General features: G+C 44.3%; 1 protein-coding gene and 1 non-coding gene across 8 annotated transcripts in view; one reads left to right on the top strand and one right to left on the bottom strand.

The window, feature by feature from the left end:
* The window catches only part of LOC137375247 (transmembrane protein 144-like), a 350,909-nt gene extending 336,770 nt beyond the window's left edge, over nucleotides 1-14,139 (bottom strand). For 5 of the 7 annotated variants that reach the window (XM_068042111.1, XM_068042150.1, XM_068042140.1 and 2 more), the window contains exon 1: nucleotides 13,861-13,948. The gene's annotated coding sequence lies outside the window, so the exon portion shown is untranslated. Of the gene's footprint in view, nucleotides 1-172; nucleotides 299-13,860 lie in introns of those variants that run through there. The other 2 variants (XM_068042121.1, XM_068042132.1) reach the window with 2 other exon arrangements.
* Nucleotides 14,140-14,219: 80 nt separating this feature from the next.
* trnag-gcc (transfer RNA glycine (anticodon GCC)) lies at nucleotides 14,220-14,290 on the top strand. The gene has a single exon. It is a non-coding gene; the product is annotated as a tRNA-Gly (tRNA).
* The last annotated feature ends 12,524 nt before the right edge of the window (nucleotides 14,291-26,814 follow it).

Genomic DNA, 26,814 nt, shown 5'->3' with positions numbered 1-26,814 from the left:
GGGTGGGGGTGGGGGGGGGAGGGGGGGGGAGGGAAAGAGAAATAAATTTATTGTGGGGTGGGAGTGGCACTTATGTGAAATGTACTGTTTTTATTAAAAGTTAAAGGCCTGGTCCCTTTAAAATTAACATTTCTACTCGGGGCTTAAAGGTCTTTAAAAATGGCACCGGCACCTGCGCAGTGCCGTGGGGACTGTCCCCTCCACGTCATCGGGAGTGGCCGCTCCAAGCCCACGCGTAATATCCCGGTGGCTCCTCAGCGGTACTTCTGTGTCGGAAGGACGCTGAGTTGAAAACAAGCTGCCAAGAAGCATGGCACGTAATTAAAATTTAGTCCACTATGTCTGATAATTGCTAAGGTCCCTGAATTTCCATATCTTCAACAGGATAAAAGGAATGACCACCAGGAAAGGGACAGTTATGCCATTAAGGATTAAAGGGTTAAAGCAAGTGATTGGGGCAATGCCCACAGAAATTCAGGCCCTTGTTTGGACATTTAACACTAAACAATGGGAGCAGATGCTGTACTGTAGCAATCTAACCACAAAAGTGACTCCTATTTTGACATGTGAATAAGCAATAATTTGCATTTATGTGGTACACCACCACAGTAAAACATTCCAAGGTACTTCAGAGTCACAATCAGAAAAAAACTGGCATTGAGGCAAAGGAAAGGGTATTTGAAGAACAAAGCTGCAGATGCTAGAAATCTGAAATAACAGAAAATGGTGGAAATACTCAGCAGGTCTGGGAGCATCTGAGGAGAGAGAAAGAATTAATGTTTCAGGTTAATGACCTTCCGTCAGAACACAAGATATTGGGATGGGTAACTGAAAGCTTGGTCAATCAAGGTGGCAGGTTTTAAGGAGCGTATTAAAGGGGGAGAAGAAAATGGAGAGATAGAGGGAGCTTGGAGTGTGGGAGTGGAGAATTCCAGATTCTGGGACCTAGAAAGCTGAAGGCATAGTCATCAATGGTAAGGTGAAGGTGGTGGAGGATGCACAAAGACCCAGGGTCAGAGCAGATGGAGGGTCATAGGACTGGAGGTGGTTACAAAGCTGTGGAGGGACAGGCCATGTGACAATATTGAAAATGCTGGCCCTTTTCATTAAACAGGACTAATTTCAGTGTTAATAGAGAGCAGGTGATGCTCATTATAATTTTGCATTTAAGGGCTGGGTGTTTTCCCAGTGGGGCTGTTGCCTCTGGACAGAGAGTTAGTCCGGAAGGAAAGAGTGGGAACTGATATTTGGACTGAACTATGAATTGCCAATAAAACAGTTCTGGATCAGAGACTGTCATCGGCTTCCTCATTTTGGTGACTGAACATCTGCCTGTTTAACACCATGAACTGACTTAAATATAAGGATGAGAACTTTAAATTGGAGGTTTTGAGGTCCAGGATTCAATTTTTAGGCAGCAGGAACAAGGATGAAGGGTGAGCAGAACCCAGCATGGGATAGCATAGAGAATAGTTTTTTTTTTAAATCACATTTGTGCACGGTTAAGGAAGTTCTTCATTTTTAATGACAGATATTACTGAAGTGGGGCATTTAAAGGAATCTGCCATTAATTAATGGGGATGTTTGGTAGGAATATGGGATTAGTGTAGGATTAGTATAAATGGGTGGTTGATGTTCGGTACAGACTCGGTGGGCTGAAGGGCCTGTTTCAGTGCTGTATCTCTAATCTAATCTAATTAGACTTGCTCTTTAATGTTTAGGTTTCTTTGTGTGGCAAGGAGCTGAAAGCTCCAGGAAAACAGAGCAGCTGAGACTGGAGTGAAAACTGTGTACCTCTTCACCAGAGTGAAGGATTGTGAAATAAACAGTACAAGGACTGAGAAGGAAGTGTAAATTAGGGTGGGTGAATTCAATGCCAAATCAAGTACAGAAAGGGGAATAAAGAGTGAATTGGATTAAGAAAAGATAAAACGTTAAATGATTATTTTTTAAATCTTCAATTAGAACAAAGAACAGTACAGCACAGGAACAGGCCATTCGGCCCTCCAAGCCTGTGCCAATCTTGATGCCTGCCTAAACTAAAACCTTCTGCACTTCTGGGACCGTATCCCTCTATTCCCATCCTATTCATGTATTTGTCAAGATGCCTCTTAAACGTCATTATCGTACCTGCTTCCACCACCTACCCCGGCAGCAAGTTCCAGGCACTCACCACCCTCTGTGTAAAGAACTTGCCTCGCACATCCCCTCTAAACTTTGCCCCTCGCACCTTAAACCTATGTCCCCTAGTAACTGACTCTTCCACCCTGGGGAAAAAGCTTCTGACTATGCACTCTGTCCATGCCTCTTATAACTTTGTAAACCTCTATCATGTCGCCCCTCCACCTCCGTCGTTCAAGTGAAAATAATCCGAGTTTATCCAACCTCTCCTCACAGCTAATGCCCTCCAGACCAGGCAACATTCTGGTAAACCTCTTCTGTACCCTCTCCAAAGCCTCCACGTCCTTCTGGTAGTGTGGCGACCAGAATTTCACGTAATATTCTAAGTGCGGCCTAACTAAAGTTCTGTTCAGCTGCAGCATGACTTGCCAAATTAATACCTGAGCGAATGAGACTCCACACTTGTAATAAGTTTTCAGTGCCAGAGGTTGATTGGAAGTAATTAACACTCATCAGGTTGCTAAAGGAAGTGTGAGTGGAGATAGCACAAGGACTTACTACAATCTTCCAGTCTTCCCTAGATATGGGGGAGGTGCCATAGGATTACTGAACAAATGTGAGACACTTATTTAAGAAAGGATGTAAGGGCTACAGGGATCAAGTGGGGGAATAGGACTGACTTAATAGTTCTGTGGAGAACCAGCATAGACTCTATGGGCTGAATGGCTTCCTCCTGTGTCAGAAATGACCCGACTCATCACATCATTAAAAAGGTACTTAAACTTGACCAGGCTTATCTTTGAGGCGACTGTAGTTCATATATATCTTACAAATATTACAACTTCATGCCTTTCAATGCATTTCAATGGTAAGGCAGACAGCAAAGTGCCAATATTGTAAAGCCAATGGGGAAGCTGCACAATTCAGACAGCAACTTTAACCATGGATCTTCTCACTTGAAGTTGCTGTATTGTTTGCATATGAATAACTGCAAGCACCATAGGTGTTTTGAGAGCAAGAATTGGTCTGATGTTTTCTAGCAGCAGGAAAAAAAAATTACAATATTTATCCAACCAGCAAATAATGTCTAAATAGATCATTAGAAATAGGAGTAGACCATTCGGTCCCTAGAGCCTGCTGTGTCATTCAATAAGATCATGGCTGATCTGATTGTGGCCTTAACTCCCACTTTCCTGCCTGCCCCCCTAAACCCTTAACTCTCATAGATCAAAAATCTATCTAACTCGGCCTTGACTATATTCACTGACACAGCCTCCACTGCTCTCTGGGGAAGAGAATTCCAAAAGTTAACGAAACTCAGAAGAAATTCTTCCTCATCTCAGTCTTAAATAGGAAACTCTTTATTTTGAAACTAAACTCCCTAGTTCTCGATTCCCCCAAGGGGAGGAAACATCCTCTCAGCATCTAAGCTATCAAGACCCCTCAGAATCTCAGATGTTTTAATAAGATCACCTCTCAATCTATTGACCTCCAATGAGTATAGAGCCAATCTACTCAACCTTTCCTCATAAGACAATCTCTTCATCCCAGGGTTCAGCCCAGTGAACCTTCTCTGAACTGCTTCCAATGCAAGTATATCCCTCCTTAAGGAAACCAAAACTGTGCACAGTACTCTAGATGTAGTCTCACCAATGCCCTGTACATTTTATAGCAAATCTTCTCTAATTTTATACTCTATCCTGCTTGCAATAAATGGCAACATTCCATTTGCCTTCCTAATTACTTGCTGCACCTACACTCTAACTTTTTGTGACTCATGTGCAAGGACATCCAGATCCCTCTACTGCAATATTCTACTAACTCCCTTAATTTAAATCTGCTTTTCTATTCTTTCTGCCAAAGTGGACAACCTCACATTTTCCCACATTATACACATCTGCCAAATTTTTGCCCACTCACTTAACCTATCTATATCCATTTGCAGACTGTGTCCTCCACACAACTTTCTTTCCTATCTTCGTATTGTCAGCAAATGTGGTGACAATGCACTCTGTCCCTTCATCCAAGTCATTAATATAGATCATAAATAAATAGGCCCCACCACTGATCCCTGTGGAACTCCACTAGCTACCATTTGCCAACCTGAAAATGCCCCATTTATCCCTACTCTGTTTCCTGTTAATTAGCCAATCCTCTATCCATGCTAATATATTACCCAGAAAACCATGTGCTCTTATTTTGTGCAGTAACCTTTTATGTGGCATCTTATCGAATGCCTTTTGGAAACCAAATACAGGACATTAGTCATTTACGGCATTGGATGAGGCCATTCGGCCTCATGCTAGCTCCCACAAAGCAATCCAGTCAGTTCCACTCCCACTTGATCCCAGCAGCCTTGCAAGTTTATTCCTTTCACGTGCCTCTGCAGCCACTTAGTTTCAGACACTAGAATGCAGGCCATCAGATCTAGGGGACTTGTCAGCTTTTAGTCCCATTAGCTTTCCTAGTATTTTTTTTCTCTAGTAATAATTGTTCTTCGTTCCTCCCTCTCTTTTGCCCCCTTTATTTTCTACCATTCTTCGGATACAAATAAACTGATTAGGAGCAGGCCGCTCAGCCCCTTGAGCCTGCTCCGCCATTCAACAAGATCATAGATGATCTGATTATATCCTCAACTCCATATTCGCGCCTACCCCAATAACTTTTCACCCCTTTGCTTATCAAGAATCTATCTACCTCTGCCTTAAAATTATTCAAAGACTCTGCTTCCACTGCCTTTGAGGAAGAGAGTTCCAAAGAGTCTCAACCCTCAGAAAAAAACTCTCATCTCTATCTTAAATGGACGACCCCTTATTTTTAAACAGTGACCCCCTCCCCCCCTTCTAGATTCTCCCACATGAAACATCCTTTCCACATCCACCCTGTCAAGACCCCTCAGGATCTTGCATGTTTCATTCAAATCACCTCTTACTCTTCTAAACTCCAGCAGATACAAGCCTAGCCTTTCCAACCTTTCTTCAGAAGACAAAGCGCTCATTCCAGGTATTAGTCCAGTAAACCTTTTCTGAACTGCTTCCAACGCATTTGCATCCTTTCTTAAATAAGACCAATACTGTACACAGTACTCCAAATGTGCTCTCACCAATGTCCTGTATAACAACGGAGGCATAACCTCCCTACTTTTGTATTCAATTCCCCTCACAATAAATGATAACATTCTATTAGCTTTCCGAATTACTTGCTGTACCTGCATACTAACCTTTTGTGATTCATGCATTAGGACACCCAGATCTCTCTGCATCTCAGAACTCTGCAATCTCTCACCATTTAGATAATGTGATTTTTAAAAAATTCTTCCTGCCAAAGGACAATTTCACATTTTCCCACATTATACTCCATTACCAGATATTTGTCCACTCACTTAACCTACCTATATCCCTTTGTAGCCTCCTTAGGTTGTCTTCACAATGTACTTTCCTGCCTACCTTTGTCTCCTCAGCAAATTTAGTAACCAATAGCTTCAATTCTTTCATCCAAGTCATTTATATAAATTGTAAAAGGTGGAGGCTCCAACATTGATCCCTGTGGCACACGACTCATTACATCTTGCCAACCAGAAAATGACCTAATTATGCCTATTCTGTTTCCTGTTTGCTAGCCAATTTTCTATCCATGCCATTATGTTAGCCCCGACACCATGAGCTTTTATTTTCTGCAATAACCTTTGATATGGCACATTATCAAATGCCTGCTAGAAATCTAAGTACAGTATATCCACTTTATCCACAGCACGTTAGTTCTTCAAAGAACTCCAATAAATTGGTTAAACATGATTTCCCTTTCACAAAACCACATTGACTCTGCCTGATCACCTTGAATTTTTCTAAGTGCCCTGCTATGTCTTTTATAATAGCTGCCAACATTTTGAATAAAGGGTTTACATTGGCTATTTTCTGATCTAATAGAACCTTCCCTGAATCTAGGGAATTTTGGAAAATTAAAACCAACGCATCAACTATCCCACTAGCCACTTCTTTTAACACCCTAGGATGAAGTCCATCAGGACCCGGGACTTGTCAGCCCACAACTCCAACAATTTGCTCAGTACCGCTTCCCTGGTGATTGTAATTTTCTCAAGTTCCTCCCTCCCTTCCATCCTGATTTACATTTCTGGGATGTTACTTGTACCCACTATAGTGAAGACTGATGCAAAATACCTGTTCAATTCATCTGCCATCTCCTTATTTTCCCTTATTAATTATCCAGACTCACTTTCTATAGGACCTATGCTCACTTTGTTAACTCTTTTCTTAATATCTATAGAAACTCTTACTATCTGTTTTTATATTTCTAGCTAGCTTTCTCTCTTACTCTAATTTTTCCCTTAGTAATCTTTTAAAATCATTCTTTACTGTTCTTTATATTCTATCCAATCTTCTGACCTGCCACCCAACTTTTCACAATTACATGCTCTAAGTTTGATACTACCTTTTACCTTTTTTAGCTGGGTCTTTTCCTTGGAATTTTTCTCTCTCGTTGGAATATATCTATTCTATGTATTCTGAAATATCCCCTTAAATGTCTGCACTGCATCTCTATTGACATATCCCTTAACCTAATTTGCCAGTTCACTTTAGCTAGCTCTGCTTCCATGCTCTCATAATTGCCCTTATTTAAGTTTAAAATACTGGTCTTAGACCCACTCTTCTCTCCCTCAGACTGAATGTAAAATTCAATTATATTATGACTGCTGCTGCATAAGGGTGCCTTCATTATGAGGGCATTAATTAATCCTATCTCATTGCACAATACCAGGTCTAGTATAGCCTGCTCTCTGGCTCCAGAACATGCTGCTCTTAAACTATCCCAAAAACATTCTATGCTACCTTCTAGGCTACCTTTACCCATCTGATTTTTCCCATCTGTATGTAGATTAAAATGCCCCATGATTATCGCTGTACCTTTTTGACAAGCACCCATTATTTATTTCTTTAATACCCCGTCCTACCGTGTGGTTGCTGTTAGGGGGCCTGTACATCACTCCCACAAGAGACTTCTTGCCTTTATCATTTCTCATCTCGACCCAAACCATTTCTACATTCTGCTTTTAGTGTCTTCTACCATGAAGACAGATACAAAACAAAACACATTGTTACTGGACTAGTAACCCAGTGTATTGCTCAGGGGAGATGGGTTCAAATCCCACCAGAGCAGAAAGTGGAATTTGAATTCAATTAATCAATCTGGACTTTAAAAAAAAAAGCTAGTCTAATGATGTCCATGAAACCATTGTCGATTTGTTGTAAAAACCCATCTGGATCACTAATGTCCTTTAGGGAAGGAAATCTGCTGTCCTTACCTGGTCTGGCCCACATGTGACTCCAGACCCACAGCAATGTGGTTGACTCTTAAATGCCCTCTGAAATGGCCTAGCAAGCCACTCAGTTGTATCTAACCGCTACAAAGTCAATAAAAAAAGAATGAAACCGGACGGACCACCCGGCATCGACAATGGCAAACCCAGCCCTGTCGACCCTGCAAAGTCCTCCTTACTAACATCTGGGGGCTTGTGCCAAAGTTAGGAGAGCTGTCCCACAGACTAGTCAAGCAACAGCCTGACAGAGTCATACTCACGGAATCATACCTGACAAACAATGTCCCAGACACTGCCATCACTATCCCTGGGTATGTATTGTCCCTCGGGCAGGACAGACCCAGCAGAGGTGGCGGCACATTGGTATACAGTAGGGAGGAAGTTGCCCCGGGAGTCCTCAACATCAACTCCGGACCCCATGAAGTCTCATGGCATCAGGTCAAACATGGACAAGGAAACCTCTTGCTGATTACCATCTACCGCCCTCCCTCAGCTGATGACTCAGCACTCTTCCATGTTGAACACCACTTGGAGGAAGCACGGAGGGTGGCAAGGACACAGAATGTACTCTGGGTGGGGGACTTCAATGTCCATCACCAAGAGTGGCTCGGTAGCACCACTACTGACCGAGCTGGCCGAGTTCTAAAGGACATATCTGCTAGACTGGGTATGCGGCAGGTGGTGAGGGAATCAAGAGGGGAAAACATACTTGACCTCATTCTTACCAATCTGCCTGCTGCAGATGCTTCTGTCCATGACAATATTGGCAGGAGTGACCACCGCACAGTCGTTGTGGAGACTAAGTCCCGCCTTTACATTGAGGATACACTCCTTTGTGTTGTGTGGCACTACAACCGGGCTAAATGGGATAGATTTTGAACAGATCTAGCAATGCAAAACTGGGCATCCATGAGGTGCTGTGGGCCATCTGCAGCAGCAGAATTGTACTCAACCACAATCTGTAACCTCATGGCCCAGCATATCCTGCACTCTACCATTACCATCAAGCCAGGAGACCAACCCTGCTTCAATGAAGAGTGCAGGAGGACATGTCAGGAGCAGCACCAGGCATACCTCAAAATGAGGTGTCAACCCGATGAAGCTACATGCGATAGACAGAGCTAAGCGATTCCCATAACCAACGGATCAGATCTAAGTTCTGCAGTCCTGCCACATCCAGTCCTGAATGGTGGTGGACATTTAAACAACTAACTGGAGAAGGTGGCTCCACAAATATCCCCATCCTCAATAATGGGGGAGCCCAGCACATCAGTGCGAAAGATAAGGCTGAAGCATTTGCAACAATCTTCAGCCAGAAGTGCCGAGTTGATGACCCATCTCGGCCTGCTCCTGAAGTCCCCAGCATCACAGATGCCAAACGTCAGCCAATTCAATTCACTCCGCGTGATATCAAGAAATGACTGAAGGCACTGGATACTGCAAAGGCTATGGGCCCTGACAATATTCCGGCATAGTACTGAAGACCTGTGCTCCAGAACTTGCCGTGCCCCTAGCCAAGCTGTTCCAGTACAGCTACAACACTGGCATCTACCCGGAAATGTGGAAAATTGCCCAGGTATGTCCTGTACACATAAAGCAGGACAATTCCAACCCGGCCAATTACCGCCCCATCAGCTTACCCTCAATCATCAGTAAAGTGATGGAAGGTGTCATCAATAGTGCCATCAAGCGGCACTTGCTTAGCAATAACCTGCTTAGTGACGCTCAGTTTGGGTTCCGCCAGGGCCACTCAGCTCCTGACCTCATTACAGCCTTGGTTCAAACATGGACAAAAGAGCTGAACTCCAGAAGTGAGGTGAGAGTGACTGCCCTTGACAGCAAGGCAGCATTTGACCGAGTATGGCATCAAGGAGCCCTAGCAAAACTAAGGTCAATGGGAATCGGGGGGAACACCCTCCACTGGCTGGAGTCATACCTAGTGCAAAGGAAGATGATTGTGGTTGTTGGAGGTCAATCAACTGAGCTCTAGGACATAACTGCAGGAGTTCCTCAGGCTAGTGTCCTAGGCCCAACCATCTTCAGCTGCTTCATCAATGGCCTTCCTTCAATCATAAGGTCAGAAATGGGGATGTTCGCTGATGACTGCACAATGTTCAGCACCATTCGTGACTCCTCAGATACTGAAGCAGTCCGTGTAGAAATGCAGCAAGACTTGGACAATTATCCAGGCTTGGGCTGATAAGTGGCAAGTAACATTCGTGCCAGGCAATGACCATCTCCAACAAGAGAGAATCTAACTATCTCCCCTTGACATTCAATGGCATTACCATCGCTGATCCCCCCACTATCAACATCCTAGGGGCTACCATTGATCAGAAACTGAACTGGAGTAGCCATATAAATACTGAGGCTACAAGAGCAGGTCAGAGGCTAGGAATCCTGCGGCGAGTAACTGACCTCCTGACTCCCCAAAGCCTGTCCACCATCTACAAGGCACAAGTCAGGAGTGTGATGGAATACTCTCCACTTGCCTGGATGGGTGCAGTTCCAACAACACTCAGGAAGCTCAACACCATCCAGGACAAAGCAGCCCGCTTGATTGGCACCCCATCTACAAACATTCACTCCCTCCACCAGCAACGCAGTGGCAGCAGTGTGTATCATCTCCAAGATGCACTGCGGCAATGCACCAAGGCTCCTTAGACAGCACCTTCCAAACTCGTGACCTCTACAAACTAGAAGGACAAGGGCAGCAAATGCATGGGAACATCACCACCTGCAAGTTCCCCTCCAAGTCACACAGCATCCTGACTTGGAATTATATCGCCCTTCCTTCACTGTCGCTGGGTCAAAATCCTGGAACTCCCTTCCGAACAGCACTGTGGGTATACCTACCCCACATGGACTGCAGCGGTTCAAGGCGGCAGCTCACCACCACCTTCTCAAGGGAAATTAGGGATGGGCAATAAATGCTGGCCTGGCCAGCGATGCACACATCCCATGAATGAATTTTAAAAAAACATTTGTCTTTGCCATTTCCTTGTTTCCCATTATTAATTCGCCAGTCTCAAGCTTTAAGGGACTAACATTTACTTTAGCTCCTCTCTTACTTTTTATATACTTGTAGAAGCTCTTATTGTCTTTTATACTTCTTGCTCCTTTACTTTAATGGTCTACTTTCTCCTGCTTTATTATTTTTAGTTATCCTTTTGCTGTCCAAGTCAGGATTGTGTGCCTCTTGGAGGTGATGGTGCTCCCATGCACCAGCTGATCTTGCCCTTCTAGGTGGTGGGGGTTGTTGTGAGTTTTGGAGGTTCATGTCAAAGAAACCTTTGTCTTTCGCAGATATGACATCCTATCCTTCGCCCGCTTCCCACCAACGCCCTGCCGCTTGCTCTCTCTCCTCCCATAGAGGCTGAAGTCCTGCGTAGGTCCAGACTGGGTGGCAGGCTCCCCTTCCCACCCCCGAAAAGACTTTGGTGAACCAGCTGGGGCTTCTAGGGGAACAATCTAGCTGCTTTCATGATCGCCCCTCCCAGTGCTGGCCCCAGGCCCATTCAACTCAACTACACAACCTGTCCCCTAGCCCCCGTGGCTCGAATGGTTAAGGCTATGCCCCCTAGTCCTAGGTTCCTCAACCAGTGGAAATAGGGTAGCTCGAGCTACCCTATCAGCTCCAATTAATAGTTCGAAAACTTTGATCAAATCACCCCTTATCTTCTAAATGGCAGAGTGTACGACCTTAGTTTGGGTAATCTCTCCTTGTAATTTAACTCTTGGAGTCCAGGTACCATTTCTAGTAAATCTGCGCTACACTCCAAAGCCAATATATCCTTTCTAAGTTGTGATGCCTAGATCTGCTCACAGTACTCCAGGCATGGTTTAACTGTGATTTTGTGTATTGTGATGTTACTTTTCCAGTCACACTGATATCTGAATTTTTTTCCCACAAACCGAACAGACAAATTTGTTGCCTTCCGTAGTCAAAGGTTGTTAATATTCAGGTCCTGATGAATCACATGCCTCAGTCAGATCTTGATGTGATGTTTGGTTTTTGTTTAAATCCTCCCCTTCTAATGTGCAGCACATCTACTGGTTTCCCTTTATCCACCCTGCTCATTACATCCTAAAAGAACTCCAATAAATTTGTCAAACACTTTCTCTTTCATAAAGCCATGTCTGCTTAATTTTATGATTTTCCAAATGTCCTGCTACTACTTCCTTAATGATGGATTCAAACATTTTTCCAATGACCGAGGTTAGGCTAGTTGGCCTATAGTTTGCAGCTTTCTGTCTCTCCCCTTTCTTGAATAGGGGCATTATATTTGCGGGTTTTCAATCCACTGGGAACTTTCCGGAATCTAGGTAATTAGGAACATGGGAGCAGTAGGCCATTCAGCCCATCAGACATGCCCCGCCATTCAATACGATCATGGCTGATCTTCCATTTAAATGCCTTTTTTCCACACTTTCCCCGTATGTCATTTGTATTTAGAAATCTGTCAAACTCTGCTTTAAACATTCTCAATGACTGAGCTTCCACAGCCCTCTGGGGTGGAGAATTCCAAAGATTCACAACCTCTGGGTAAAGAAATGTCTCCTCATCTCTGTCCTAAGTGTATTCCCCCTTATTTTGAAATTGTGTCCCCTGGTTCTAGACTCCCCAAACAGGGGAAACATCTTAGCTGCATCTACCCTGTCTATCCCTTTAAGTATTGGAAGATTACAACCAATGCATCCACTATCTCTGCAGCCACTTCTTTTAAGACCCTAGGAAGCAGGCTGTCAGGTCCAGGGGAATTATCAGCCTTTAGTCCCATTAGTTTTCCTAGTACCTTTTCTCTAGTTAAAGTTTCAAGTTCCTCTCTTCCTTTTGCCCCATGATTTTCTACATTTAATCTCTTCTACTGTAAAATCAGATACAAAATACTTGTTCAAAGTCTCTACCATTTCCTTACTTCCTATTATTAATTCCCCAGTCTCTTTTCCCCTAGGATGCCAACGCATACTTGAGCTACTCTCTTCCTTTTTATAAGCTTGTAGAAGCTTTTACTGTCAGTTATATTTTTCAATAATTTACACTCATACTCTTAATTTCTCCCTTTTTAGCCATCCTTTGTTGCTTACTAAAATTTCCCCAATCTTCTGGCCTATCACTAATCTTCACTGCATAGTACCCTTTTTCTTTCAATTTGATACCATCCTTATATAAAAGCATCCTTAACTGCCTTAGTTAGCCATGGATCGTGCAGTCTTCTCATAGTCTTTCTTTCTCAATGGACTATATCTTTGAGAGTTATGAAATACTTCATTAAATGTCTGCCACTGTATACCTACGGTCTTGCCTATAAACTTATTTTCTCAGTCTACTTTAGCCAACTCTGTATTCATAACCTTATTCAAGTTTAAGACACTAGTTTCAGACCCAAATCTCACCACCCCCCCCCCCCCCCCAAACTGAATGTGAAATTCTATGTTATGATCACTCTTGCGTAGAGGATCCTTTACTATGAAGTGATTATTTAATCCTGTCTCATTATACATTACCAGGTCTAAAATAGCTGGCTCACTGGTTGGTTCCACAACATTTTGTTCTATGAAACTGTCCCAAATACACTCGATGAAACTCATCCTCCTGGCTACCTTTACCAATTTGATCTGTTCAATCAATATGAAGATTAAAACTGCCCACGATTATTGCAGTACCTTTCTTAAAAGCCCCCATTATTTATTGATTTATACTCTGTTCTACAGTGGAGCTAGTTAGGTGGTCTATAAACTAATCCCACCAGTGACTGCTTTCCTTTGCTATTTCTTATCTCCACCCAAACTGATTCTACATCTTCATATTCCAAGTCAAGATCATTTCTTACTACTGTACTGATCCCATCCTTTATTAACATAGCTACCCCACTTCCTTTTCCTTTCTTCCAAAATGTCAAATACCGTTGAATATTCAGGTCCCAGCCTTGGTCACTTTGTAACCATGTCTCTGTAATAGCTATCATATCACACTCTCTTATTTATATTTGTACCATCAATTTGTCTATCTTGTTATGAATGCTTTAATGTAGGAAAAGTTATGGCCAGCAACAGTTGGGAGAGGAACGGGGTGGGGAGGATACACAACAAGAGCTGTAACTTAATTAAAACTACCACTGAGTCCCTCCACCTCAGGGGCTTCCGCCCCGCCGTTTCTTACAAGCCTGTATCCTACAGTGCAACTACTTTTGCACGATCTTCCAAGCCGAGACTATTTCTCTAATATAAACGCAAAATACTGCAGATGCTGGAAATCTGGGGGAAAAAAAAAATGCTGAAAATACTCAGCAGGCCTGACAACATCTGTGGAAAGAGAAGCAGATTTAACGTTTCAGCTATGTGACCAAAATCACTTCTCGGCCCGAAGCCTCTCTCACTCTCGCCAACCTCGCCCTCTCTACCTGTATCTCTCGCTCCATTCCGGAGCGGAGTGCCTCCCTCCTCCGGCGAGGCCCTGTTTCTCCCAAGATACTCACTCTCCGTTCACAGCTGATCGGCAATCATGTGATGCGTGGGTCAAGGTCCAGGAAAGAGCCTGAACGTCTGCAGAGGCGGAGTCACGGCTCAGTGAGCTGCAGCAAACCGCGCTCCGTGTTGATGTTGGCGGCAAGGTCGCCGTTGAGGGTTCGATCTCCTTTCCGCCTCGCTGCAGTACACTTGTCCCGGATTGCCTCCACTAAAATAGTAATATGTTGAATCAGAACGATCGTAATCGCCGCTGTCCAGTATCTACTATTGGTATTGCGGTATTATTATCTGTGCATTGGTGGTTCAGTGGTAGAATTCTCGCCTGCCACGCGGGAGGCCCGGGTTCGATTCCCGGCCAATGCAACTGTTCCTTTTATTAAAATTCTATTCCCCAAAATATATATTGTTATAAAATAAGACGGGTATGATTGAAATATGTAGATTTGGATTTATATAAATTCGGCCTGGTCTATTTTACTTTCAAGAAAGATAGGAATAAAGGAGGGTGGCAGTATTGTAAGTATTACAGTTGAGGAGAGAGGGGCTGTCCTGGAGGGGTGAAAGACAGCATCTATTTAGTCAGAGCTAAGAAACAATAGAGGTACCTTTACATTGCTAGGTGTATTCTATAGACCTCCAAATAGTTGGATAGATATAGAGGAACAAATTTGCAAGAAAATTACAGTGAGATGCAAGAATTAGAGAGCTGATATTGCAGGACATTAATTATCCTAATATAAACCAGTGTATAATAAAGTAGATAGGGAGAAACTGTTTCCACTCGTGAAAGGATCGAGAACAGAGGGCACAAATTTAAAGTAATTGTTAAAAGACACAATAGCGACATGAGGAAAAACTGTTTCATGCAGTGAGTGGTTAAGGTCTGGAATGCATTGCTGAGGGTGTGGTGGAGGTAGGTTCAATTAAGTATTCAAAAGGGAATTAGACTGTTATATGAAAAGGAAGAATGTGCAGGGTTACAGGGAGAAGGCAGGGGAGTGGTAAATTGCTCATCTGGAGAGCTGGTGCAGACACGATGGGCTGAATGGCCTCCTTCTGCACTGTAAACATTCTGTGATTCTGTAAAGGACACAGAGAGGAAGAGTTTTTGAAATGTGGTCAGGGAAATTTTCTCAATTAGAATGTTTCCAAACCAACGAGAAAGGAGGCATTGCTGGATCTGGTTCTGGGGAGTGAGGTAGGTCTAGTGGCAGTAGGGAAATATTTATAGGACAGTAATCATGGTATCTTAAGCTTTAGGTTAACTATGGAAATAACAAGGAGCAATCCAGAGTAAAAAATAATTAATTGGGAGAGGGACAATTTAGTGAGTTGAGAACAGGTCTGGCCAGATAAATCCAAATCAAAGATTGGCAGGCAAAACTGTGATGGATCAATGAGCCACTTTTAAAGTGGAGATGGGTGGAGTACAATTTAGGTACATTCCCACAAGAGGGAAAGGTCTGACAAACAAAGCCAGAGCTCCTTGATTGATGAAAGAGATAGAGAGTAAGATGAAGCAGAAAAAGGGTGCATGTGACAGATGTCAGGTTGATAATACATGTGAGACCAAGGATGAATACAGAAGGTTCAGAGGGGAAGTGAAAAAAATAATGAGAATTAAAGAGAGAGTATGAGAAGAGCAGCTAATGTGAAATGGAATCCAAAAGGCTTCTATAGGCATATAAATAGAAAAAGGGCAGTAAGAGGAGGAGTGGGGCCGATTAGAGGCCAAAAAGGGGATCTGTGCATTGAGGCAGAGGGCATGGCTGTGGTACCAAATAATTACTTTACATCTGTCTTTAGGAATTAGATGCTGCCAAAGTCACAGTGAATGAGGCGCTGGTTGAGATACTGGCTGGGCAAAAAATTGATAAAAGGAAGTATTAGAAAGGCTGGCGGTACATAAAGTTGCTAAGACACCGGGACCAAATGAGTTGCTTCTGAGGATACTGAGTGAAGTATGGGTGGAAATTGTGGAAGCACTGGCAAAAGTCTTACAATCCCACTTAGATACAGGAGTGGTGCCAGAGAACTGGAGACTGCAAATGTTACACCCTTCTTCAAAAAGTGGGAGGACTACTAACGTTGTACCTTTGTTTAAAAAGGATAGACTGAATAATTACAGGCCAGTCAATCTAACCTCAGGAGTGGGCAAATTGTTGGAATAAATTCTGAGAGACAGCATAAACTGTCACTGAGAAGGGCACAGATTAATCAAGGATATTCTGCATGAATTTGTTAAGGGAAGATCTTGTCTGACCAACTTGATTGAATTTTTTGAAGAAGTAACAAGGAAGATTGATGAGGGCAGTGCAGTTGTTGTAGTCTACATAGATTTTAGCAAGGCTTTTGACAAGTTCCCACGTGCAGCCTGGTTAAGAAAATAAATGCCCATGGGATGCAGGGAAATGTAGCAAGGTGGATACAAAATTAGCTCAGTGGCAGGAAACAAAGTTCGATGGGTGTTTTAGCAAATGGAGGGCTCTTGGATAGCAAGAAGCTTTTTCCCAGAGTGGGGGATTCAATTACAAGGGGACACGAGTTCAAAGTGAAAGGGGAAAAGTTTAGGGGGGATATGCGTGGAAAGTTCTTTACGCAGAGGGTGGTGGGTGCATGGAGCGCATTGCCAGCGGAGGTGGTAGACGCGGGCACGATAGCGTCTTTTAAGATGTATCTAGACAGATACATGAATGGGCAGGAAGTAAAGAGATACAGACCCTTAGAAAATAGGCGACAGGTTGAGATAGAGGATTTGGATCGGCGTAGGCTTGGAGGGCCGAAGGGCCTGTTCCTGTGCTGTAATTTTCTTTGTTCTTTTGTTCTTTCCAGTGGAGTTCCACAGGCTTCAGTACTGGGCCTCCTGCTTTTTGTGGTATATATTAACGATTTGGACATAAATGTAGGGAGCATGATCGAGATGGTTGCAGATGGCACAATGATTGGCCGTGTGGTAGATAGTGAGGAGGATAGCTGTAGGCTGCAGGAAGATATTAATGGACTGGTCAGGTGAACAAAAACGTAGCAAATGGAATTCCACCCGGAGAAGTGTGAGGTGATGCATTTGAGGAGGTCAAGCAAGGCAAAGGAATACATGATTAATGGGAAAATACTAAGAGGTGTAGAGGAAGTGAGGGACCTTGGAGTGAATGTCCACAGATTCCTGAAGGAAGCAGGACAGGTCCTTAAGGTGGTTAAGAAGGCATATAGAATCCTTTCCTTTATTAGCTGAGGTATAGAATGTAAGAGCAGGGAGGTTATGCTGGAACTGGAGAAATCATTGGTTAGGCCACAACTTGAGTACTGTGTGTGGTTCTGGTCACCTCATTACAGAAAGGATGTAATTGCACCAGGGAGGGTATAGAGGATGTTGCCGGGACTGGAAAAATGCAGCTATGAGGAAAGCTTGGATAGGCTGGGGTTGTTCTCCTTGGAACAGAAAATGGATGGGGGGAGATCTGATTGAAATGTACAAAATTGTGAGAGGCCTGGATAGAGTGGAAGTGAAGGGCCTATTAACCCTCGCAGAGAGGTCAGTGACGAGGAGGCATAGATTTAAAGTGATTGGTAGAAAGATTAGAGGGGAGATGAGGAAAAAAAATTCATCCAGTTGGTGGTGGGGGTCTGGAACTTACTGCCTGAAAGGGTAGTAGAGACAGAAACCCTCAACTCATTTAAAAGGTGTCTGGATATGCACCTCAAGTGCCGTAACCTGCAGGACTATGGACCAAATGCTGGAAGGTGGATTAGACTGGGTGGCTTGTTATTTTGGACGGCACAGACACGATGGGCTAAGTGGCCTCATTCTGTGCTGTTAGCCTTCTATGAGTCAATGATAAGCCCAGCAACCCCAGGCTAGTCAGTTTAACCTTAGTGGGCGGAAATCTTTTACAAATGATAATCTAGGGCAAAATTAACAATCACTTGGACAAGTGCGGATTAATTAAGGAAAGCCAGCACAATTTGTTAAAGGCAAATCGTGTTTAACCAGCTTGAATTTTTTGATGAGGTAACAGAGAGGGTTGGTGAGGGTAATTTGCTTAATGTGGCGCACATCAACTTCCAAAAGGTTTTTGATAAAGTGTGATATAACTTTGTCAGCAAAGTCAAAGCCCATGGAATAAAAGGGACTTTGGCAACATGGATACAAAGTTGACTGAGTGACAGGAAACAGAGATTGTTGTTTGGACTGGAGGAAGGTGTACAGTGGGCTTCCCCAGAGGTCAGTACTGGGACCAGTGCTTTTCTTGATCTAAATGAATGACCTTAACCTAGGTGTGAAGGGCACAATTTCAAAATTTGCAGCTGACACAAAACTTGGAAGTATTATCAACTGTGAGGTGGATAGTGATAAACTTCAAGAGAAGATATTAGAGAGGGTGCAGAAAAGATTGATAAGAATGGTTCCAGGGATGAGGGACTTCAATTGACAGATTGGAGAAGCTGGAGCTGTTCTCCTTAGAAAAGAGAAGGTTGAGAGGAGATTTGATAGAGATGTTCAAAATCATGAGGTGTCTGGACAGACTAAATAGAGAAAAGCTGTTCCCATTGATGAAGGGTAGAGAAGCAGAAATTACTGATTTAAGGTGAATAGCATAAGACCAAAGATGGCAGAAGGAAAATGTCTTTACCCAGTGAGTGGTTAGTATCTGGAATGCACTGCCTGAGAGTGCGGTAGAAGCAGATTCATTTGTGGCTTTCAAAAGGGAATTGAATAATTATCCGAAGATGAAAAATTTGCAGGGCTATGAGGAAAAGGGCCGGGGGAGTGGGACTAGCAAGTTGCTCTTACAAAGAGCCAGCATGAACACGAAGGGCCAAATGGCCCTCTTCTGTGCTACAAACATTCTATGATTCTACATAATCTGTCTCTAATCAATGATGAAAATAAGTTCACAGCTTGCCCCTGAAGAGGCCATTAAGGCCTTCATCGCTGCTTCCTTACGAACAGCAATCCCAACTGCTCCACTCTACTCTCTAACAGGATGCTCGCTAGGGGTTAAACTTGCCACCTTCCTATCCAGTCACCCTTCCCATTGCTGACCCTCTGGACTCTGCCTGCGGATCAACTACCACTGTTTCTCTCCACATCTTCCTCCAGAATGTCATCACTGCTGAACAAGGCCCTTGCCATCCATGATCTTATTCTGCATCGACATAAAGACCATGATGGAAAATTGGCTTACAGTTAATGACTCCTTCCTGTTTAATGCCGACCCCCGCCTGGTTATATCGTACACCACTTACCTCGCCCAAACCACTGCAGTGGCCTTATCATCAAATCTCACCATGTCTGACCCCCTACTCCACTGTCACTTTTCCCCCCTTTGAGCATCTCGCCTTCTTCCATGCCTTTCTTCTCTCATTTAAAATCGTTGTTCTCTACTGCCCAGCGAAGTACCACACAAAGTTTCTCACTGAGATGTTTTCACTGCTTTCTTCTCTCAGGCTCTGGAGATTTCAACCTCCATCTCAACACATACTGCCCTTTCTCCTCTGAGTTCATTGCCATCTCTTCTCCCTTAACATCTCTCTCTCCATATAAATTTGCCTACCCATATTGACAGCCGCCCCTCAACCTTGCCATCTCACATGGCCTCTCTACTCCCATTGGATCAATCACAAATAAAACCATCTCTGATCACTTCCTTGTATACCTCTCCACTTACATATCCCTTTGCCCACCTAACCCCACTTCCACCTCTGTCTGCCCCTGATATAAGCCATTCCTCAAGTAACTTTCAAATCCCAACTATCAAGCTTTTGACCCTCCATTTGCCACAACATTGCTGCAGCTACCAATCTACTCAATTATACCCTCACATTCACCTTTGATGTCCCTGTCCCCAGTAAAACTCTTGCTTTCTTTCACCCCAGTCATTTCCCCAATATGGTCTCCATCTGCACTCCCATAAATCCAAAGGATACAGCATGAATATTTATGGTAGACAACGAGCTTAGCTGGACCACATAAAGCACTATCAGGTCCCTCTCTCTGTCAAAACTTCTCACTACTCCAGGATCATCCTTGAATGTAAAGATAATCCCCAGCCTGTCTTCTCCATGACCAACCATCTTCTTAAACCCTCTCCTCTGCCTCCTCCACCCTCACTTCCATCAACATGTAAGGATTTCATGGACTTCTTTGTCACAAAGATCGAGATCATTCTTTCAGGAGGTTCCTTGAACATGCCCATCATCAATGATGGTGGAATACAGTACATCAGTGCGAAAGACAAGGCTGAAACATTTGCAACCATCTTCGGCCAGAAGTGTAAAGTGGATCTCGGCCTCCTACTGAGGTCATCACCATCACAAATGCTGGATTTCAGCCAATTCGATTCACTCCAAGTGATTTCAAGAAATGGCTGAACGCACTGCATATAGCAAAGGCTATGGGCCCTGACAACATTCCAACTGTAGTGCTGAAGACTTGTGCTCCAGAACTAGCTGCGCCCTCAGCCAAGCTATCCAGTACAGCTGCAACACTGGCATCTGCCCAACAAAGTGGAATATTGCCCAGGTACGTCTTGTCCACAAAAAGCAGGTCAAATTCAATCTGGCCAATTACACTCCATCAGCCTACCCTCAATCATCTGCAAAGTGATGGAAGGTGTTGTCAACAGTGTTATCAAGCAGCACTTGCACACACCAATAAGCTGCTTACCAATGCTCAGTTTGGGTTTCACAGACCACTCAGTTCCAGACCTCATTACAGCCTTCATCCAAACATGGACAAACATGCTGAAGACCAGAGATGAGGAGAGACTGACTGCCCTAGACATAAAGGCAGAATTTGGCCAGGTTGGCATCAAGGAGCCCTAGCAAAATTGAAGTCAATGGGAATCAGGGGAAAACTCTCCACTGGTTGAAGTCATACCTAACACAAAGTAAGATGGTTGTGGTTGTTGGAGGTCAATCATCTCATCCCCAGGACATCACTGCAGGAGTTCCTCAGGGCAGTGTCCTAGGTCCAACCATCTTCAGCTGCTTCATCAATGACCTTCCTTCCATCATAAGGATAGAAGTAGAAATTATTGCAAAATGTTCAGTACAATTCACAACTCCTCAGATAATGAAGCAGTTCATGCCCACATACAGCAAGACCAGCATTCAGGCTTGGGCTGATAAGTGGCAAGTAACATATATGCCACACAATTATCAGTTAATCACTATCTCCAACAAGACAGAGCCAAACCACCTTCCCTTGACATTCAGCAGCATTATGAGCATTGAGTCCCCCACCATCAACATCCTGGGGGTCACCATTGATCAGAAACTTAACTGGACCAGCCATATAAATACTGTGGCTAGAAGAGCAGCTCCGAGGCTAGGTAATTATGCGGTGAGTAACTCACCTCCGAATTCCTCAAAGCCTGTCCACTATCTACAAGGCACAAGTCAGGAGTGTGATGGAATACTCGCCACTTGCCTGGATGAGTGCAGATCAAACAACACTCAAGAAGATTGACACCATCCAGGACAAAGCAGCTCGCTTGATTGGCATACCATCCATCAGCTCAAACATTCACTCTCTCCACCACCAGCACACAGTGGCAGCAGTATGTACCATCTCCAAGATGCACTGCAACACTCACAAAGGCATCTTTGACAGCACCTTCCAAACCAACAACCTCTACCATTTAGGAGTACAAGGGCAGCAGATGCATGGCAACACCACCACCTGTAGGTTCCCCTTCTAGTCATGCAGCAGCCTGATCTGGAAATATATCACTATTCCTTCTTCATTGCTGGGTCAAAATTCTGGAACTCCTTACTTAACAGCACTGTGGATGTACAGTTGCGGTTCAAGAAGGCAGCTCACCACCACCTTCTCAAGCACAATTAGGGATAGGCAATAAATGCCAGCAAATAACACATCCCATAAACAAAAAAACCTGTTTCTGCCACTTCCCTCCCTTTCTTAGCCCATCAAGCCATACTTTCCCCAAGTTTCCCACCTACCCGAACCCTGAACTTGCATCTTTCTCTAGTTTCTTTCTTATCTCCCCTCATGCTGTCTCCGAGCTCATCTTGTTCATGACACCCATCTTCTGCTCCCTTGACCCTATTCTCATCAAACTGCTGATCACCCCATTTCCTTTCCTGGCTTCTATTTTAGCTGATATTGTTAACACTTCTCTCTCCTCAGGCATGGTCCCCCTGCCTTTCAAATCTGCTATAATCATTCCTCTCCTCAAAAAAAACCCTTGAACCTCCCTGTCCTTACAAACTACAATCCCATTTCCAACTTCCCTTTCCTCTTCATAGACCTTGAAAGTGCTGTCACCCTCTAAATCTGTGCCCTTCTTTCCCACAACTCCATGTTTGAACTCCTCCAATCAGCTTTCTACCTCAACAGTTTTGTGACACAGTTGACCACATCAACCTCATCCAATGGTTCTCCTCCATTGTCCAGTTGGGTGGGACTGCCCTCACTACGTTCCATTCATTTCCAGTCACAGCCAGAGAATCTTCATGGCTTTACGAAAGAGTTTTTTTGAGGATCTAACTAATAGGGTAGATAAGGGGAATATCTTAAAAGCAAAATACTGCGGATGCTGGAAATCTGAAACAAAAACAAGAAATGCTGGAATCACTCAGCAGGTCTGGCAGCATCTGTGGAAAGAGAAGCAGAGTTAACGTTTCGGGTCAGTTCCGAAGAAGGGTCACTGACCCGAAACGTTAATGCTGCTTCTCTTTCCACAGATGCTGCCAGACCTGCTGAGGGGAATATCTTCTTTGGCCTCCTTATCTCGAGAGACAATGGATACGTGCCTAGAGGTGGTCAGTGGTTTGTGAAGCAGTGCCTGGAGTGGCTATAAAGGCCAATTCTAGAGTGACAGGCTCTTCCACAGGTGCTGCAGAGAAATTTGTTAGTCAGGGCTGTTGCACAGTTGGCTCTCCCCTTGCGCCTCTGTCTTTTTTCCTGCCAACTACTAAGTCTCTTCGACTCGCCACATTTTAGCCCCGTCTTTATGGCTGCCCGTCAGCTCTGGCGAACGCTGGCAACTGACTCCCACGACTTGTGATCAATGTCACAGGATTTCATGTCGCGTTTGCAGACGTCTTTAAAGCGGAGGCATGGGTGGGTCTGATACCAGTGGCGAGCTCGCTGTACAATGTGTCTTTGGGGATCCTGCCTTCTTCCATGCGGCTCACATGGCCAAGCCATCTCAAGCGCCGTTGACTCAGTAGTGTGTACAAGCTGGGGATGTTGGCCGACTCGAGGACTTCTGTGTTGGAGATACGGTCCTGCCATCTGATGCCAAGTATTCTCCGGAGGCAGCGAAGATGGAATGAATTGAGACGTCGCTCTTGGCTGACATACATTGTCCAGGCCTCACTGCCATAGAGCAAGGTACTGAGGACACAGGCCTGATACACTCGGACTTTTGTGTTCCGTGTCAGTGCGCCATTTTCCCACACTCTCTTGGCCAGTCTGGACATAGCAGTGGAAGCCTTTCCCATGTGCTTGTTGACTTTTGCATCTAGAGACAGGTTACTGGTGATAGTTGAGCTTAGGTAGGTGAACTCTTGAACCACTTCCAGAGCGTGGTCGCCAATAAGGGGAACCAGTAGATATAATATACCTGGATTTCCAAAAGTCATTCGATAAGGTGCCACACAAAATACTAATAGGCAAGGTAAGGGCTCACGGAGTTAGGGTTAATATATTAGCATGGACAGAGGATTGGTTAGTGGACAAGAAGCAAAGGGTGGGCATGAATGGGGCATTTTCAAGTTGGCAGGCAGTGAGTAATGGAGTGCCACAAAGATCAGTGCTGGCACCTCAACTATTTACAATCTATACCAATGGCTTAGATGAAGAGACAGAGAGCAATGTATCTAAGTTTGCTGATGGTACAAAGGTAGGTGGAAAGGGAAGCTGTGGGAGGACACAGAGAGGCTGCAAAGAGATATAATAAGAGTAAAATACTGTGGATGCTGAAACTCTGAAATGAGAGCAGAAAGTGCTGGAAATACTCAGCAAGTCTGGCAGCATATGATGGAGGGTCACAGACCTGAAATGTTAACTTTGTTTCTCTCTACACAGATGCTGCCAGACTTGCAAAGAGATATAGATAGGTTAAGGGAGTGGGCAACAAGATGGCAGATGGAGTACAATGTAGGGAATTGTGAAGTTATTCACTTTGATCATAAGAATAGCAAAGCAGAATATTTTTTAAAAGGTCTGAAACTTGCAAGTGTTGATGTTCAAAGAGACTTGGGTGTGCTCGTACAAGGAATGCAAAGTTAGCATGCAATTAGGAAGGCAAATGGCATGTTTGCCTCTATGCAAGGGGGTTGGAGGACAGGAATAAAGACGTTTTGCTACAATTGTACAAGTTTTGGTGAGACCACATCTGAAGTATTGTGTGTAGTTTTAGTTTCAATGTTTAAGAAAGCATATACTTGCATTGGAGGCAGTAAAGTGAAGGTTTACTAAATTGGTCGCTGAGATGAGGGGGTTGTTCTACGATGCGAAACTGAGTAAATTGGGCCTGTATTCTCTGGGGTTTAGAAGAATGAGAGGCAATCTCATTGAAACATGCAAGATTCTGAAGAAGCTGGATAGGGTAGATGCAGAGAGATTGTTTCTGCTAGCCATGGAATCTAAAACACAGGGGCACAGTTTCAGGATAAGGGGCCGATCATTTAGGACTGAGAAAAGGAGAAAGTACTTTACTCAAAGGGTTGTGAATCTTTGGAATTCTCTACCCCAGAGTGTTGTGGATGCTCCATCGTTGAATATAATTAAGGCTGGGATAGACAGATTTTTGGTCTCTCAGGCAAGCAGGCAGGAAAGTGGAGTTGAAGCCTAAGATCAGCCATGATCTTATTGAATGGCAGACAGGCTCGACAGGCCATACGGTCTACTCCTGTTCCTCGTTCTTGTGTTCTACAATGATTTCTCTTACCATTCCTGCGCAGTTACCTCTGGAGTCCTCTAAAGATTTATCATTAACACATTGATGAAGGAAGATCAGTGGATGTGGTGTATATGGATTTTAGCAAGGCGTTTGATAAGGTTCCCCATGGTAGGCTCATTCAGAAAGTAAGGAGGCATGGGATACAGGGAAAGTTGGCTGTCTGGATACAGAATTGGCTGGCCCATAGAAGACAGACGGTGGTAGTAGATGGAAAGTATTCAGCCTGGAGCTCTGTGACCAGTGGTGTTCCACAGGGATCTGTTCTGGGACCTCTGCTCTTTGTGATTTTTATAAATGACTTGGATGAGGAAGTGGAAGGCTGGGTTAGCAAGTTTGCCGATGACACAAAGGTTGCTGGAGTTGTGGATAGTGTGGAAGGCTGTTGTAGGTTGCAACGGGACATTGACAGGATGCAGATCTGGGCTGAGAAGTGGCAGATGGAGTTCAACCTGGAAAAGTGTGAAGTGATTCATTTTGGAAGGTCAAATTTGAATGCAGGATACAGGCTTAAAGACAGGATTCTTGGTAGTGTGGAGGAACAGAGGGATCTTGGGGTCCATGTCCATAGATCGCTCAAAGTTGCCACTCAAGTTGATAGGGTTGTTAAGAAGGCGTATGGTGTGTTGGCTTTCATTAACAGGGGGATTGAGTTTAAGAGCCGCGAGGTTATGCTGCAGCTCTATAAAGCCCTGGTTAGACCACACTTGGAATATTGTGTTCAGTTCTGGTCGCCTCATTTTTGGAAGGATGTGGAAGCTTTAGAGAGGGTGCAGAGGAGATTTACCAGGATGCTGCCTGGACTGGAGGGCATGTCTTACGAAGAAAGGTTGAGGGAGCTAGGGCTTTTCTCATTGGAACGAAGAAGGATGAGAGGTGACTTGATAGAGGGGTACAAGATGATGAGAGGCATCGATAGGGTGGATAGCCAGAGACTTTTTCCCTGGGCAGAAAGGGCTATCACCAGGGGTCATAATTTCAAGGTGATTGGAGGAAGGTTTCGGGGAGATGTCAGAGGTAGGTTCTTTACACAGAGAGTGGTGGGTGCGTGGAATGCGCTGCCAGCGGTGGTAGTAGATGCAGATACATTAGGGACATTTAAGCGACTCTTGGATAGGTACATGGATGATAGTAGAATGAAGGGTATGTAGGTAGTTTGATCTTAGAGTAGGTTAAAGGTTTGGCACAACATCGTGGGCCGAAGGGCCTGTACTGTGCTGTACTGTTCTATGTTCTAACCCCTTCATATTTCTCATCAACATGTTTTGCCTTGATGACATCATCTGAAAACAGTGTCAGGTTTCATATGTCCTCTGCCATTTCCCAGCTCTACCTCACCTCCACATCTCACGACCCCTCTCATGCCTCTGATTCATTCTGATGCTTTTCTAACATGTCGTACTTGATGACCATAAATTTCCTCCAGTTAAATATTGGGATGTTCAAAGCCATTGTTTTTTTCATTTTCGTTCATGGGATATGGGCATCTCTGGCTAGGCCAGCATTTTTTGTCCATCCCTAATTGCCCTTGAGAAGGTGGGGGTGAGCTGCCTTCCTGAACCGCTGTAGTCCATGTGGGGTAGGTACACCCACAGTGCTGTTAGGAAGGGAGTTCCAGGATTTTGACCCGGTGACAGTGAAGGAATGGCGATATAGTTCCAAGTCAAGATAGTGTGTGGCTTGGATGGGAACTTGTGGATGGCCATGCTCCCTTGCATCTGCTGCCCTTGTCCTTCTTGTTGGTAGAGGTCATGGGTTTGGAGGGTGCTGTCTAAGGAGCCTTGGTGTGTTGCTGCAGTGCATCTTGTAAATGGTACACACTGCTGCCACTGTGGTGGAGGGAGTGAATGTTGAAGGTGGTGGATGGGGTGCCAGTCAAGTGGGCTGTTTTGTCCTGGGTGTTGTCGAGCTTCTTGAGTGTTGTTGGAGCTGCATGCATCCAGGCAAGTGGAGAGT

The sequence above is a fragment of the Heterodontus francisci genome, chromosome 1, assembly GCF_036365525.1.
Source record: "Heterodontus francisci isolate sHetFra1 chromosome 1, sHetFra1.hap1, whole genome shotgun sequence".
Classification (NCBI taxonomy): Eukaryota; Metazoa; Chordata; class Chondrichthyes; order Heterodontiformes; family Heterodontidae; genus Heterodontus; species Heterodontus francisci.
The sequence above is the reverse complement of the archived record's forward strand: the minus strand, read 5'-3'. Positions and strand labels throughout refer to the sequence as shown.